The 16,622-nt window shown below is 39.9% G+C and overlaps 1 protein-coding gene across 3 annotated transcripts in view; it reads right to left on the reverse strand.

Moving 5' to 3' along the window:
* PLS1 (plastin 1) overlaps positions 1–16,622 on the reverse strand; it is a 78,611-nt gene that overhangs the window by 52,923 nt on the left and 9,066 nt on the right. The window contains exons 1-2 of one of the 3 annotated variants that reach the window (XM_065557951.1): positions 8,470–8,577; positions 6,854–6,929 (exon numbers count right to left, since the gene is read on the reverse strand). The exons of 1 other annotated variant lie outside the window; for it this stretch is intronic. The gene's annotated coding sequence lies outside the window, so the exon portion shown is untranslated. Of the gene's footprint in view, positions 1–6,853; positions 6,930–8,469; positions 8,611–16,622 lie in introns of those variants that run through there. One more of the 3 variants, XM_024108074.3, reaches the window with a different exon arrangement.

Here is a 16,622-nt window from a genome sequence, read left to right on the forward strand (position 1 = left end):
ACTGCAGGTAAACAAAACAAAACAAAACATCCCAGCCCGCCAGTGGATTTCCCTGAGGAGCCGCGTGCCAAAGGTTGCCGATCCCTGTTTTATAACATCAGATAAGAAAGCTAAAGCATACTTGTTTTGGCAATAAACAACCAGATCCTGCTTACTTTACTCAAGAGAGTATTTCCATTGCCTCCACTGGAACTACTTCCCATAAGTAAGATGGGATTTGGCCCTGTGTGGATGGTGATTTAAGTCTCTTTTCTACCTGTCACTGGATCTCAATTAAGAACTAGATAAAAAAGATCCTAGCTGTTTAAATGCTATTCCCCACAACTGCATTTTGCAAAACTCATTTGCAATGTATAAACTCTCTTTTTCTACACATACATACACATACATATGCAGGCCTTTCAGAAGTGCAGAGGAAGAGTAGGCTGGTAAGATGCCTGAATTAATAAATATATAAAACGGACATTAAACTAAACATTGAAAAATTGCAAAATATAGATAAATTAAAAATAATTAACCTTCACATCGAAGTGCCCAGGGAAACTTAATGTCCTGTGAAACAGCAATAATGGTCGGGACAATCCTTTCAGGAGCAGGATTAGACCATCAAAGCCAAGATTAAATATTTAGCAAGCCAGATGCAGAGAACTGCAACACCTCTACATCACTAGTTAACCACTGGCCAAATCTCAACAGAAATAATTGCTCACAAGTTGATATATATGATCATTACTGGTTTCACTCTCTTTTGTTCATAATTTGTGTTCTATTTCAGATTAATTGTACCCTCTGATTTCTGATATGTAGGTTACATGAGTAACTAAAAATAGAAACCTGTGTCCTTGAATGAAACAGATAAATAAGATCAACACATTTTCTTCCAAGGAGCAGCCTAAAATATCATATGATAGAATTACAGATGACCATGCTGATCAGTGAAATGCCAACATGATTTAACTAAATTTCTGGGGTGCAGAAAATGGCTATTTTTAGCTTCAAAGTACCATTTTTAAGGGTGCCAGATTCTCCTATTATAAACAGCTCCAGTATTGGCTTCTGTTTAAACCAATGAATAACTTATGCCTGACATAATATGCAGGTTCTTTAGCACCCAAAAGTAGCCTCAAGACTCACAAGGTTCTGTTGCATTAATAGTTGCACTTGCTTATTAACCAGGTTTGATTTCTTCACATGTTTTATGCTGTTTCTTTCATTTTGAACTCTTCAAGGCAGTTCTCTCTTTAGTGTGTTTAGCACAGATTTGTTATGAATAAAATATTAATGGAAGTTCACTCTTGTGAGAACATCATTTAGGGCCTGACCCAAAAGCTCATTAAATCAATGGAAGTCTTTCAGTTAACTTAAGTTAGATTGGCTCAGCCTCCTTAGTCATTCTATGCAATTAAATATCGTGGGGGTTGAAGTCCTCTATGTGCATCCTAGAAATAGATCTTACTTTTTACTTCATTACTCTGCAAATAAAGAATCAAAACAGATTTCTGAAAAGTTTTGATGCTGTAAATAAACTCTGACTCACTGTAACAGAGAGCTGTTTAAATCTTTAATTTGCTACAATAACTTCCCTTTATTTTAGTTGATCCAAAACCTTTTAAGTATTTATTAGGCTAATATTTCATATAAAAATATTTCAGAGATGGTTGAATCAGACAACTTTTGTAGTACTTGAACCCAGTAAAAACATTGGACTTAATTTCATAGGTCCATACCTGAACACCTTAAACTCTTGGAAAGTTCAGGTCCGGGTCTGAACTTCACAGCAGGTTTCTAGTTATTATAATCTAAGACAAAACTCTCAATCCCATTGTTCCAGTTTTGGAGAAATTCGGATCTGGATCCAGCTCTGATTTGTATCCATTTCCACTGGGGACACCAATAGTCCTCTAAGAGCTGTTTGTGTGGAGAGAGAAGATGCATTTGGGAGCCCAGTCATAGCAAGCTCTAATATCAAAACTACTGATCTAATAGGGATTTCAAAATGAAGTCTGGAAATGTGCAAGTGTGTTCTGTCATGAGATGGGTGCACTTTGCATTGATAGATAGCAATCTGTTTGATGGTTGTGTGGCTTTAGTGCTGTGGCTGCAAACTATTCAATCCTCTTCAACTGGCATAATGTACCTCCACAATCAAGCTCTTCCTAAAGACACTTCTTCTGCAAACCCCACAGTAATTAATAATCACTCTGGGCTTGTCATATCTCCTGTCTGTACTGGGCCTGATTCATAACTGGCCTATGGCCACTTTGAACCAATTACCTGTAGGGCAGCTGTAAGACAAAGCTTACAAATACTTCCGGTATGAGGTGACTATAGGCCAGGCCCAGAGGTGCTTCTGCAGGAGCCCCCACCATGAATCAGAGGAGAAAGGGGTGAGAAGAGGCATGGGCAGTATGACTCCGCACCCTGGTATAGAACATATAGGATGTTGCAACTGGAGTACAAGTTAGGGATGCTCTGCCTGTGTTCCTATAGCCTGTGCCAGGGGCTGAACAAGCCTCTGCAGCCCTAGAATAGTTGTGAAAGCACATATTGTCTCCTCTCTGTCCTTCCACCAGCCCTTGTGCCAGTGCCAGTCCAGGAAGCATGTCCCCTTCTGAGAAATCCTGCCCTCTCTACTCAATGGGCACACACTGAGCCTGGCCAAAAGCTCTACTGCCTGTACCCTGCACCCAGAGTGTGGCTTGAGTGCACGGGGGAGACCCTGCAGTGGTGGTTCCTAGAGCTGTCCCTATATGGTTGAGAGAGAGTGCTGTTGGTGCCTCCCTGATGTTCCTGGAGTGTCCTCGGCTGAGTGACAGCTGAGGATACAGCAAGGAGGCAAAACAGCACCTCCTGTTCTCTTTTTCACCCACCATTGAATCTGCCAGAAAAAAATAGAGCCGTGAGTTGGCAAGAGGGCCCAATAGTTTCCCCTCTCCCTGCAGGCAATTGGCAATTTGCTTTTTCCAGCTCTGCCCTAGCCTGTGTTTCAAATTCATCTGCCTGCTTTTTAAGCAGCAGCTGCCTTTGTAACTATAATGGACATGACAAATGCTGCCTGCAGAGCCCATTTTCTTTTGTGACTGTTCTTTTTGTCTGTTGCTAAAGACACACCTCTCCTACGCCAGGTGCAAATATCCAGTCTTCCTCATTATAGCTTTGCATCCTCCCTATTCCAAATCGGAAGCAGGCTAACATAATTCTCCAGATGAATGTTGTTCAGAAAAATTACAGCTTCTAAATTAAGTATTGAACATTTTATGTTATTGGTATTTACAAAAGGCACAAAGGGGCTTCTGTCTGTGTATTTTGAGGCTTTGAGACAGAGACTGTTGTATGGTTGAGTACAATATTATTGTACTTTAACCTTTGGCATTCGTATTTCAGTTTACTTAGGATTCTTTAAACGAATGTGCTGAGCACAGATCAATCTTTCTGAAATCACTTCTCTTGAGTCAAAAGAAACAGGAATCTCTATTAATTAAGCTCAGGTCTGATTCAACGAGAGTTTTTATGCTTTCCTAAAAAAGGTAGTTTCTCCTAGCCAGCAGTGAGATCATTACAAAACCAGTTTTCAGAGGAATTTTACATTAATCTTGAGTACAATGTGTGCTGTGGGGAGCCATGCAAACTAAATTTTAGTATTGAATATGTGTATTGAAGCTCTAGGGTGAAATTCTGGCCCCATTTAAGTCAGAGGGTTTTGCCATTATCTTCAGTGGAGCCAGGGTTTCACCCCGATGAGAATCAGCACTAGGCACTGTCCTACAGGAAGACAAGGTCTATGCAATAAAACCTTACAATCTAATTGAAAAGGGAAAAAAAGGGACGACTTTATGGGTACGTTTACACTGCAAAAAAAACCCTGTGGCAGCAAGTCTCAGAGTCCAGTTAACTGACGCAGGCTCATGCTACGGAGCTAAAAGTAGCAGTGTAGATGTTTGCGCTTGGTCTGGAGCCCAGCCTTTGAGACCCTCCCCACTCAATGTGTTTCCGAGCCTGGGCCCGAATATCTGCACTGGTATTTTTAGCCCTGCAGCATGAGCCCAAGGCAGTTGACCCAGGCTCTGAGACTTGCTGTGGTGGATCTTTTTTTGCAGCGTAGACAACCTTTGATAACCGGCAAGCTAGTGAAACGGTGACACAAGTGCCAAGAAAGTAAAAGTTGAGCAATCAAGAGAAGAAAAGATTTTGTTTAATGTTTAAAACTCTGTTTTGGTTTTGTTAAGGTCTACTTAACTTCAATTAAGTCTTTGTGAAAGATTCAGCACCCCTGTCCCTTAATGTAAGGGCTACTAGTACAGGAGTAGTGGAACCGGGGGAGCAGTGGGGGTTAGTGCTCTCATAGTGGAAATATTGTGGGAGCCAATCTCTGTTTCCACCCTTGTGTCACTCTTCAGTGAGCTGTTTCATGCTCTCAGACCCAGTGGGACTCCGGATCTGCTGGGGAGAGAGGCAAGAGCAGGACTCTGAGAGGCTGGTGTGACCGATGCAGTGCCAGGGAGCAGGTAGGAACTAGGGTGACTGGGCTGAATCTCAGTAGCTCGACGTGCTCTCCACACAGAGCACCCATCCTTCTTCCCCTTCTATCCCTTACACCCTGATCGTCCCATGCTCCCCATACAGAACTATGCTCCCCAACTCCCTGCTCGCCAGTATTAGCATGGTGCTTCGGATGTTCAGGTCTCTCTATGCATCTCTGTTCCCCCATTCAAAGCAAACTTCTGCTGCCACTGTAACAGTACACATACCGGAGATCCTACAGGAGGCCCTACAGCACAACCAGAGAAGCCTGGACTTATTCCTGTTCTTTCCATAATAAAAAATAATCAGAAAAAAATCGGCTAGAAAGAAAAACAAACAAAAATCTTTCAGGCCATCTGTGTATATCATAAAGAAGCAAAAATCCCCAAACCTCCAGCCACTTTGCAGATGAATCCTGAGGTTACATTTGAAGGAGAAGAGGGCAAGGCTTTACCTATTAATTTGGGGAGGGCTTCCACCATAATACATGACATGAGAGTAAACATAATACTACTAAACAGCCAAAAGGAAGTTTGCAAAGAGAACAGACACCAGTTATTCTCTTTAGACAATGAGAATAGAACAGGAAATAATACTACATTGCAGCTGCACCTGGAGAAATGCTAATTAAACATAGTAAAAATGCATAGGAACGATGAGAAGAGTTAGGCAGCGGAACAAGTTACCCAGGAACTTACAGAATTCTCGCTATTTTATTACTCAAATAGAGACAATAGTGTGCTACCAGCAGCTGCATCATAGAAAGATAAGACGACAAGGCTCCTGCTCCAAAGAGATTACAGACAAAGGTAGCTTGACTGGAACTATTCAAGACTTGATATGATACTCAACGGGAAAGGATGTTTTAGGTCAGCTAAGTCAATCCTTTCACAATGCAGAAGAATGAATTACTGCAAAAGAGTCACTGGAGATCCATACCAATCAATAGGATTCTATAAATGGCAACGTTCAGTTTTTAGCGCTTAAATTTTCGGCTTCTTTGACACAAATGGAGGACAAAAATAGCCTGCGAGTTTATGAACATTGCTGATAATACTTAATAGTCTCAATTAATATAAATTGTTGAAGATTGGAGAAATTTCAAATGGATTTAAACACACTGGGGGAATGTGGCATCGTAGTCGCAGATGTCATTTACATTGGAAATAATACACATAATAAAGGATTCTTTGAGCTCTCATAACCTGTAGACTAATGGGATCTTAACACTGAGTGCTATGAAGAAAAATCATAGGTGTCCTTGGAGAATATGTCTGCCCAGAATGCAATTGCACTTAAAAGAACAAGCAGGATGCTTGAGTACATTTAAAAAGAGAGAAAACCACACACAAAATAAATATATAACAATATATTATTCAATGGCATCCCTACCTTGAAGGAGTGCATCAAAATTTGATCAATTAATTTTAAGACATCTGAAAAAGTCAGTGAAGGCTATTAGATATATGTTGAGATTTATATATGAAAAACTACTTTTCTATCAGCATTCCTGATGATTGTAGATGCAGAGGCACAATTTAGGTACATTATCCTTAATTATGTAACATATGAGTACAAACTGACAAACTCCTCTTTTTTACTCTGTCTCATAGTACAAGAACAAGAAGATATTCAATGCAATTGAAAAACAGTGCAATAATGGTTGATCAAATGTGATGCTTCATGATATAAATTCATCAAACATGGAATTTTTCCATCCATTGCATGTACAGCATTATGAAAGTAGACAGATACATTATTGGGGGTCGGGGAGTTGGTGTGTTTCTCCTTCTTCCAAAGCATTATGTATTGGTTTCTCCTGGAGGCAGATTAGCCAGATTAATTAAAATGATTCATGATAAATGTATTTTCTGTAAATAAAACTTATTTCTTGTGCTGTATGATATTAACTATACAATTCACACACAAGCGTTATTCATTCTTCATTCAGCACAGCGATTCTGAGATGTATAATATGATCAACATTTTCCATTGTACTGTATATGACCTTTAAAAGTAAATATGGGTGGGTCAAGAATTGGTATAGTCAAACAATGACCTTTCTAAATTAGAGATCACAGTTTATGGACCTGATTCTGATCTCACTTACATTGGTATAAACTGGAAGCAACTCCACTTTAGTTACTGGAATCACTCCAAGGAAAAATTAATGATTGTTAGACCAGAATCAAGCCAATTTGTACAAAAGGGCAAACAATCATTTTTAAAAGCTAGCTTTTCACTTAAACAAAACGCCTCAAGTCTCCTTTGCCTGCTGAGTACATAGAACAGCTATGCAAATTCATCAGTAGTATCAGCTTCACACAGTTACCTTAGCATACATCATTCAAGAGGATCTCAGCATACACATGCTTTGTACTGTTGTATTCGGCATCAGTAAGAAAACACTGAAATAGAAAGGTTGGGTACTGCAGCAAGGCCAACATTAAGATAACATTCTTTCAGAATTATTATTACAGGCAGAGCTGGTATCGATGACTACAGTTAAAATTGTCTAAACACTCTGCATTATAAGATCCTGTTTTCAACTGCTTAATACTTTCTCAAATTTTAACCATTTGAGCTGAAATTTTTCATGCTGGGTTTCTGCCTTAGGCTGAATTTTTTAAAGGTTTCAGCAAAAGTGGTTTAGCTGTCCCTGCGAATGGGGTTAGGGAAAAAGACATTCTGTTTTCAAAGGAAGAAAATTCCTACAACTATTTCACTGAGAAGCTCTATCGCCTCTATGCTTTGGAGCGTGGCTGGAAAGTCACTCTGGAATCAGATGTACCTATTGCTATCCCCAGGAAAGTCCATCCAAATTTAACTGAGTTATAATAAGCCTCTGAAAATTACTGTTTGCACATACTCAGCAGATGTTGCTAGAAGGTGGCAGCAAAATTCTCCAAAGATTCTATCTGCACTGAGCATTTTCTATGCCAGGACAGCAGGTGGTTGGGAAGTCTCTCCAGGAAATTGCTCCTCCTGGCTGCCAGGAGTCACCAGAGCAGAACTTTAGAATTGAGAGCAGAGAGTCTGTGGCAGAGGAGGAAAGTAAACTAGAGCCCTAACCACTGGACCATTCTTCCTTCCTCCCACAACAATCCCTGATATGCTACTATGCACATTGTCCATAGATCTGCAGCATTCTGAAATGGGGGCACTGTATGTGAAAATGTGGGTAGAGTAGTAGGAAATAATGATAGGTAGTCCACGTGGGTCTCAAAAAAGATATCTACAAAAACATTATGCACCTTACTGCTATGAAAGGAAGTAGTAACTTCTGCAGTTTACACACTTAGTTGGGGCATAATTCAGACATTTTAGCTGCCTTAAGATCACACAGGTAATATGAATAATGTATATTGCCTCCAGGACAGCAAGGGAATCTTCTCAAAAGCTAAAACTATTATTTCTCCAAACAATGCGTCACATCCTGCCATTGTTCTATAGGAATTTGGTGTGAATCAACGGTAATGTAAAGCTCCTGGATTTATACAGATTTTTAAAAACAGTTTCAAAATATCAAAATCAGGAACCATTTACAGGCCTCTTTAAAACTTTGAAGTTGTGACATTATGAGGATACTGGTACTGTAAATAATCTGAAAGTATCTGATAGAATGATAGTAAAATAGAGGAACTGAAGCTGGTGAGGTCTCTTCTGCGGAGGGTTAGTTCCTGTCCAGAAGTGCCACAGCAAATCACCACTATGGTAATTAACCAGTTCCCTGGCTGCACCCCTTCCTGGCTGGTGCTGACCACTTTTTGAGCTACAATTGCTCTTTGCAGCACCTTCAACTCCCAGATCAAGCCAGGTTCTAACAAATTTGTGCCCCTGCAATCTCCTTCCCTGCTGAACAAACACCAATGTAGATAATAGAGCGATTATGGCCCAAACCATTATCTCACCAGTTTGTGCTATAAAAAGATAAATTAATTAGCATACCTGTATTAGTTGACAACTAAACACCACCAGGAAATTACTGTCCAGATATATATTAAATCAATCAAATCAACTGTGAATCTTGTACTGGAGGATTCCAATTAATTCTTCCCTAAAGTGAATGTTTGGGAAAAAAAGGAGTCTGCTAAAGGTGCTGCCAACTCTCGATTTTATCATAGAAGACCTTTGCCTTGGTAAAAGTCCAACCTACTCTGTGGGTGTGATATTTAACCTATGTCAGTATGTCAATAAAAATGCAGAGAAGGAAAATGAAAGTGCAGATGTAGTAAGAATCTGAACTTCTTTGGCTTTTGAAATACAATAAATTACCTTATTTTGACATCTAAAAAATTTTACAATCAATTTTTTAAACTCTCTTTATATATTTGTTTCTTTTTCTTACAACATAAATAGTTACTGTCATTTTATCAGGTGAGGAGTTACAGAAGGTGCAAAGGGTAAAATCGCAAAATGATACACCTATTCCTCTTCTGGCTTTGTATATATGGAGCTTTTTCTTAAAGTTTTCTGTATTTGCATTACCACTGATGCAGCCCCATTGGTGGTATTAATGTGGCAGCTCTAGTATAGACACAGCACCAGTGCTTGTTACCCCCATGTTCTTTAACCCAGCTCAACTGCAAGTTTAGGAAACAGGATGGCAAAAACGGCTGTGGCTGCCAGCACCTCATCAACATTACAGCTCCCCCTTCTTGCTACCACAATTAGAGCTACCTGAGGGAAATTTTAAGAAAAAGCTCAAAATCACTAGCTGCAAATCCATATTGATTAACTTCCTGGGTTTCTTTAAAGTAAGACTATCAGTAGCTGGTGATCCATACATGAAATCTCAGTTATTTTCAGTTGGTGTTTATCAGGACAGGTGTGGCACATAATAGGTAATATGTCTCCTTTATAGACCAAATGTCTGTTCTTTTAAAAATGTCATTATATTTTATTGACTATAAATCAAACATGCATTATAATTTACCAATAAAATCTAAATTTGATGGCTTACATAAATGAACAATTATAGCACAATTTGACTTAACCTACAAATAGGAAGATTATTATTTATCATTAATAATTATTGTAACTGATTATTACTACTATTTCTATTGTGATAGAACGTAGGCATCCCAGTCATGGACCAGGAATCTAGCTTGCTAAATGCTGTACAAACACAGAACAAGACAATGATCCCTAATTCAAAGATTTTACAACACACGTACTAAAATAAAAATGAACACTTCTTCATAATCATCAGCATCAACCAGTGTACACCTTATTTCAGCCTGAATTTCTTCAGTTTCAACTTCTAGCCATTGGATATTGTTATAACTTCGTCTGATAGACTGAAGATCACATTATCAATTTTTTGTTCCCCACGTAGGCACTTATAGACTGTAATCAAGTTACTTCTTAACCTTCTCTTTGTTAAACTAAATAGACATAGCTGCTTGAATGTATGGTATGTTTTCCAACCCTTTAAACATTTTTGTGGCTCTCCTCTGAACCCTCTCCAATTTATCAATATCCTTCTTGAACTGATGTCACCAGAACTGGACACAGTATTTCAGAAGCAGTTGCACCAGTGCCAAAAACAGAGGTAATATAACCTCCCTACTTCTACTTGATGTTCCCCTGTTTATACATCCAAGGATCACATTAGCCCTTTTGGGGCACAGCATCACACTGGGAGCTCATGTCCAGTGGATTATCTACCATGACCACCAAGTCTTTTTCAGAGTCACTGTTTCCCAAGGATAGAGTCTTCCATACTGTAAGTATGGTTACTCAGGTGCTTCCTTGTCTCCTCAAACAAGCAGGACTCTCCTGCACCTACACACTAAGAAATCCTCTAGCCCCACTGACCGTCAGCTCACAGTATTGGTCTTTGCTCTTGTGAATGGCTGTGCTAGTATAACACCCCCCAATATACACAGCATTCATCCATTTACAGAGGGTGTGGAGGGCAGGGCTGCCAAACATCATGCATCTTGCCTGACACTCACACATTTGGCAGCATGGTCACATTCACCCTTATCCCAGCTTCTATGTCACACAGGTATGTAGCTAAAGTTCCTTCTCCTGGCTGATGGGGAGCAACTGTGATGCCAGGTTTTAGGCAATCTCCTTGCCTCCCCTCACTCGTCCCCTGGTGAGTGTCTGGTCAATGTGGAGCCCAAGATATGAGGGAATTAAGAGGTGACAGGTGCTGTGTGTTGCTGGCAGGGAGGTAAAGGGACTGGGAAGAAATGGGGCTGAAAGGGGACATAATGGGGGAAAGGGACTGACAGAACATAGGGACAGAATGGGGGAAGCTAATGGGGAGAGAGCAGAAGAGAGGAAGCTGCCCAACATTCCTCCACAGCCCCACCCCCACCCTCCCGTACATCAAGGCCTTCCCTTCTTCCCCCAACAACCCACATAGGCTATGCCGATCTCTCTTGCCCTTCCACCTATCCCTCTTCCAGAATCTTTCCCCTTCCACAGTCTACACCTGCAGCAATCCCTTTCCCACTGTGTCTTCAAGTCACCCTTTTATGCCTACGGTGATCTTACATATCAAGTTTACTGCAATACCAGGAATGAGTAAAAGATGGAGTGGCAGCCTCAACCCTAAATGTCCTTGCTTTTCTCAGTTTAAATTAGATTTATGCAGATACATTCTCTCATCATGAAGGTAGAATTATGCACTAACTCCCACTACTGTTAATAGAAATTTACAGTATACATATCATAGAGATATATATTGGGTAATGAGACAAATCCTAAATTCTGTACTTAGGCATTAACTTCACTGAGAGTTTTGCCTAAGGACTCAGTAAAACTTGAATCAGAAACTCAAGATTTGACCCAATAATATCACTCTGCTTTCATATAATACCTTTTAAGGATCTTCCAGCATTTTACAAATATTAAGATTTAAAAAACTTTGTGAGATAGGTTTAAAATATTATACCCATTTACAGATGGGCATAGTAAACTATACAATGCAACCCAGGACTGCAGAGTTAGTGACAGAACAGAAAATAGATCCTGAAGCAGTAATGGCAGCCCCAAGTGTTCAAAAATCATGATTCAGTCTCTTTGTCCCCCTGCAAATCATAAGATTTGCTTAAAGAATCATGAGATTTTTTAAAATAATAAATGCTGGGTTCTACTTGCCTTCTGTTTTCTGAGACTTCACATTACACTTAGATCACATTATCAATCTTTTATCCACTACCACACAAGCTGGAAACTTAGTTTGGGGGTTTTTTTTACAACAAACTGAGATTCTTACATAACACCACAACTCTTGGAGCTGAGGCTTTTAGAGAAACACCAAATATTGTGAGACTCTTGATAAAATCATGAAAGTTGGCAACACTGCAAAAACCTTGACTTATCATCTGCTGTCCTACCCAGTAGACCATACTTCATCTTTAAATATCCCATGACTAAAAGTGATGATAGACCCCTTCATCTTATTCAATTCAAACATTAGCCTACCTCAGTCAAATATCATCTTCACCCCAACACATATATATAATAAGAGGAAGAAAGTAATCAGAAAGGGAATAAAAGAAATTAAAACTAAACACTAACACCTTCCCAAGGGTATCTAATAGTTGCTTGCCCAGTAAGTGCTTATCATAATACATTTCACACTCAATGTTTGTTGCTGCAACCAGTAAATTACAATTGCACACCTTTAGTGCTGTATAGATCACCTTTCCAGAGCTTCTTACTGGAATGTGAAATCCAGCAAACTACTGCAATTTACTTAATGGTACCTGTCTCCAAAAGATTTTCTGTAATTAAAAATCACATATTTCTTTAATGCCTTTTGCCAGCCAACAATCCCTTTCCCCCACATTCCCATGCCTCTATTTGCTCTAGATTCAGTGCTGTTTAAGAGGTAGAACAGATTGTACCAAGTCAGTGTTTTTCACTGAAGAATCTAGCCTTCCATATCAGTCATACCTTCAGAAATTATTTGTCCTTTAAGACAAGATCATTATGACCCATTTTCCCTCTCTTTGGGGTATAACAATACTAATGTGGTTAGCACTAGACATCTTAAAATCCTATGAACAAAACTATCAGTGAACAAGTAGCATGATAGGCAGTGGGTGGTCTAAGCTTGGTGTAGCTGTCATCAATCTCCAGGAAACCATATGTCTCTCTCTCAACATGCCTGATCTCTGCTAGTCTCTGAAGTAAGAGTCCTTAGGTCGCTACAATCACTAGAAATCCTGCCGACAGCCATGGGGCTAGCCAATACTAAGGAGCTTGTTTTAAGGTCACCCCAGAAGTTAATTATGTAATGATCATTAAGTATAGTAGTACAAAATGTACAAAAGTCTCCACCCAGCAGTACATCTAACATATACATGTATGGAAATTTAATTCATTGCAATTATTGTTAACACACAGTTCAAAGTGAATTCACATTCTTATTAATTATCAGATGGAAAATGGCCTTCTGTTATCTTGCTAATTCCTGTCCAGCTCTACATGGTTCAAAAGATTATTAGCAGATTAGACTGATCAGATACTACACTATCAGCAAGCCAGGATTTTTCGTCATGGAAAATTCATCAGGATATTTTTCATTTTGGAAGTCTCTCCTTCCGCCTCATGTGACCAATCTGCAAGTGAAAGTTAGTGGAAATGGCAGTACTTTAAATCCATATGTCCTCTGCAGATTTGACAGATTGAGAAACATTATCTATTATTCAGTTTATGGACTTCAGAAGATACATATTTGTTAAATTTGGGTTGATAAATAGTGTTTGGTAATGAAGAAGAAGAGAAGTTTTATTGCTCAAAGCCCCAGAAGCCAGTTTGTTTGGAACACAAATTAAGTTCACTTACTGGTACTGTACCACATAATCAAACAAATAAATTTAGTCCTGGTAAAAGTTTACAAACTTAGTGTTACCAAATCTGATGATTTTATTGTGAGTCTCATCTTATTTAATGTTTTTCCTCAAAGCCCCAACTCCACATGTTTAGGTGAGAATCTCAGCTTTAATTTTTTTAAACAGTAAGTTTCTAGCTGCCATGGATGTGGAGAAAAACTTGAAAATGTGGCCCAAGTTAACTATAAAGCTCAGAAAACAGAAGACAAATACAGTGATTCCCAAATTGTTCATTTTTAAAAACTCCCCAAATCTCATAATTTTAAGCAAAACATGTTTTTATGTGGCCTGATTTGTGTTTTTTTAATAGACAGGATTTGGAAATACTGCAGATTGGCATTCCTCAATATTTATCAACGGAGCAAGTATAACAAAGGCAGCAGTAAGGGAATCATCCTCCCCATGAGGCCAGAAGCTCCTGGCCGCTGCAGGGAGGAAGTCTATATTACTCAAACAGTAGCAGGAGGAATGGGTGGCATTGCAGATGTCTCTTGCTTCTGGTAGATCCCTAGGTCTACTGGATACTGAACTCTTTGCCACTTCTGCAGTGAGGCGAACAGTAAATATTAAGAGGAAACTCCTTGAGCGTAAGCTTGGTGAATATCCTGTTCTTTATGTGTGTGGAGCATAAGGGGTTACCCATGAGGAGGCAACATATGGTTAATAAGCTAATGTGGGGGAAAGAGCTCAGTTGGTGGCAGACCAACAAGAAGAGCAGATCTCCAGTCCTTAGCTCCTGAAGCAAGGCCTGGGTAAAGGCAAAGACTCCTCAGCCGACCACTGCCAGGTGACCTCTCCCGAAGGAAGGAAGGAAGGACGGAAAGAAGGGAGGGAGATAAATTAAAAAAAAAAGAGTTCCTATTTAAGTGCCAGTATAAGTGAATCTTTGAAAATCCAGCCATATGTGCCACAATGGAAGCTACTAGGCACTGAGCAGTTTGAAAATCTGGTCCCAGTTATGGATGGTGACAATCTGAAAACCTGGCCCTGAGTCCTTTTGAAAACCTGGTTCCATTGGTTTGCTATTTATAGGGGTGCCTATGCGGGCTGAGTTGGGGGTGGGTGGGGTTTTTTTGCGTTGAAGCCTTCTAGAGAGGGTGAATACAGGTAAAGAATTTCATAATTTTACAAACAGAACAAAGTAACATTTTGGCCCACCCAATCTTGACAGTGCCCTATTATTTCTCCTTAGGGTTGCCAACTTTGGTTGGCTGAATTACTGGAGGTTTCATCACATGACATTATCTTTAATTAAAGATTAATCTTTAATTCCTGGAGACTCCAGGACAATCCTGGAGCCGGGTTGACAACCCTATTTCTCCTTGATATATGAGTGTGTATATATGTATATTATTCCTGTGCTAACTTGATATGGGAAGTATAGGCTCTTTTATCAATGGCTGAAAGGTTGACTGGTTTCACTGAAAAGTCTGTATATTTTACTGAAATCTTATTTTAATCTTCCTCATTGGATCACAGCAAAAAACACTCAGCTCAAGGATACATTATAATAGCCATGCAAAATGAAGATGAAAATTAACCAGCCTCAGACTCGCAAAATCATCCATCCTTACTGTCACAATGAAAACATCGAATATTTTATACACCTGTGGGAAATCAATGAGTAGAATATTGCATGGCTGCATTAGAGAGATTATTTTCTGTTTTCCGACAGTGAAAGAACACTAACCTCACAGAACTGTGTTGGTCAGGGCATACAAACTTAAAATGCAGTCTGAACATTTTTAAAGACATTATTTGATATTTAAAGGTTTCATCATCAGTCTTCCTGCATAAGGTCTACTAAAAGTTTACTCTAAATTAATGACTTAGAATTCCACAATGTGAAGAAAGATGTGCCTTTAACTTCACCTTGCCATAGAACATTGTACTTATTATAGCTCAAATCCTGTAAGCCTGTAACTCAGATCACCTTTACTTTACATTTTGACTTTTTACTCAGTTAAACTTGGATTCTGAGTATTCTGGATATCAACATAAATTTACAATATTCTTGTTTAAAAATAGGCTTTTAAAATGCTTAACAATGAAATACCCTGTATGTGACAGTTTGTGTAGATTCATACTCTGAATATAATGCTACAATATTCCCCAAGTTTTCAAGACATAACAGTAATAATTGTAGCCTTTCCAACTTGCTGTGATGCCTTTTTGCTTTTTAGTTAATTGTATTAGCATTTCTAACATTGCAATATAAATCAATCAATCAAGAGTGTCCCAAATTAAAGTGGAATGTTTCAACCAAGCACAACAAATTTTCTATGACAGCTCTTACACATTTTGTTGCACTTGATGAAGCAAAATTCCATACATGCAGTAAAGCTAAATTGTATACAAAGGGTTCCTCTTGCTGATAAAGTAATAAAGTATGCTCCTCATTATCATCCTATTGACAACTCAACTCCCCTACAAGGGCAAGACATAGTTCTCAGAGAGAGGACTTCGAGATAAGAAATTTATTCCACTTTCAGTTTCAGGGAGGGTTGGGAGTGAGAGTCCCCAGGGGACTGTTGGGGAGCCTGTGAAGTGGATAGGGGTCGGGAGGGCAGTTAGGGGACAGGGAGCAGGGGGGGTTGAATAAGGGGGTGGGATCCTGGGAGGCAGTTAGGGGCGGGAGGTCCCGGGAGGGCATGTTCAATGGATGAGGAGCAGAGGGTGGTTGGATAAGGGGTGGGAGTCCCGGGGGGGCTGTCAGGAGGCGGGGGTATGGATAGGGGTTGGGGCAGTCAGGGGACAGGGAGCAGGGAGGTTGGATAGGGGGTGGGGGTCCTGGGAGGGGGCGGTCAGGGGACAAGGAGCAGGGGGGGTTGGATGGGTTGGGAGTTCTGAGGGGGAGAGTCAGGGGGCGGGAAGTGGGAGAGGGCGGATAGGGGGTGGGGGCCAGGCTGTTCAGGGAGGCACAGCCTTCCCTACCTGCCCCTCCATATAGTTGCACAACCTCGATGTGGCCCTCGGGCCAAAAGGTTTGCCCACCCCGGCATAGCAGGATCTACATAGCAATTTAGGTTAACATCAGTCAAGTTGTATTTGGTTTTATCCAAGGTATTTATAGAGCCATAGTATCTGGGTGGTAGGTACTCTCTCAAACTGTTGAGTAGTTTTTACCCGCATCCAAGTGGCACTAAGAAAGATGTGAAATTATTTTGAAAATTCTGAGAAAAAGAAATCTCTTCTGGTCTGATCTTTACAACTGAACCCACATGGAACCTGTGGACGTTACAG

Source organism: Chrysemys picta, chromosome 9 (genome assembly GCF_011386835.1).
Source record: "Chrysemys picta bellii isolate R12L10 chromosome 9, ASM1138683v2, whole genome shotgun sequence".
In the NCBI taxonomy this organism is placed as follows: Eukaryota; Metazoa; Chordata; order Testudines; family Emydidae; genus Chrysemys; species Chrysemys picta.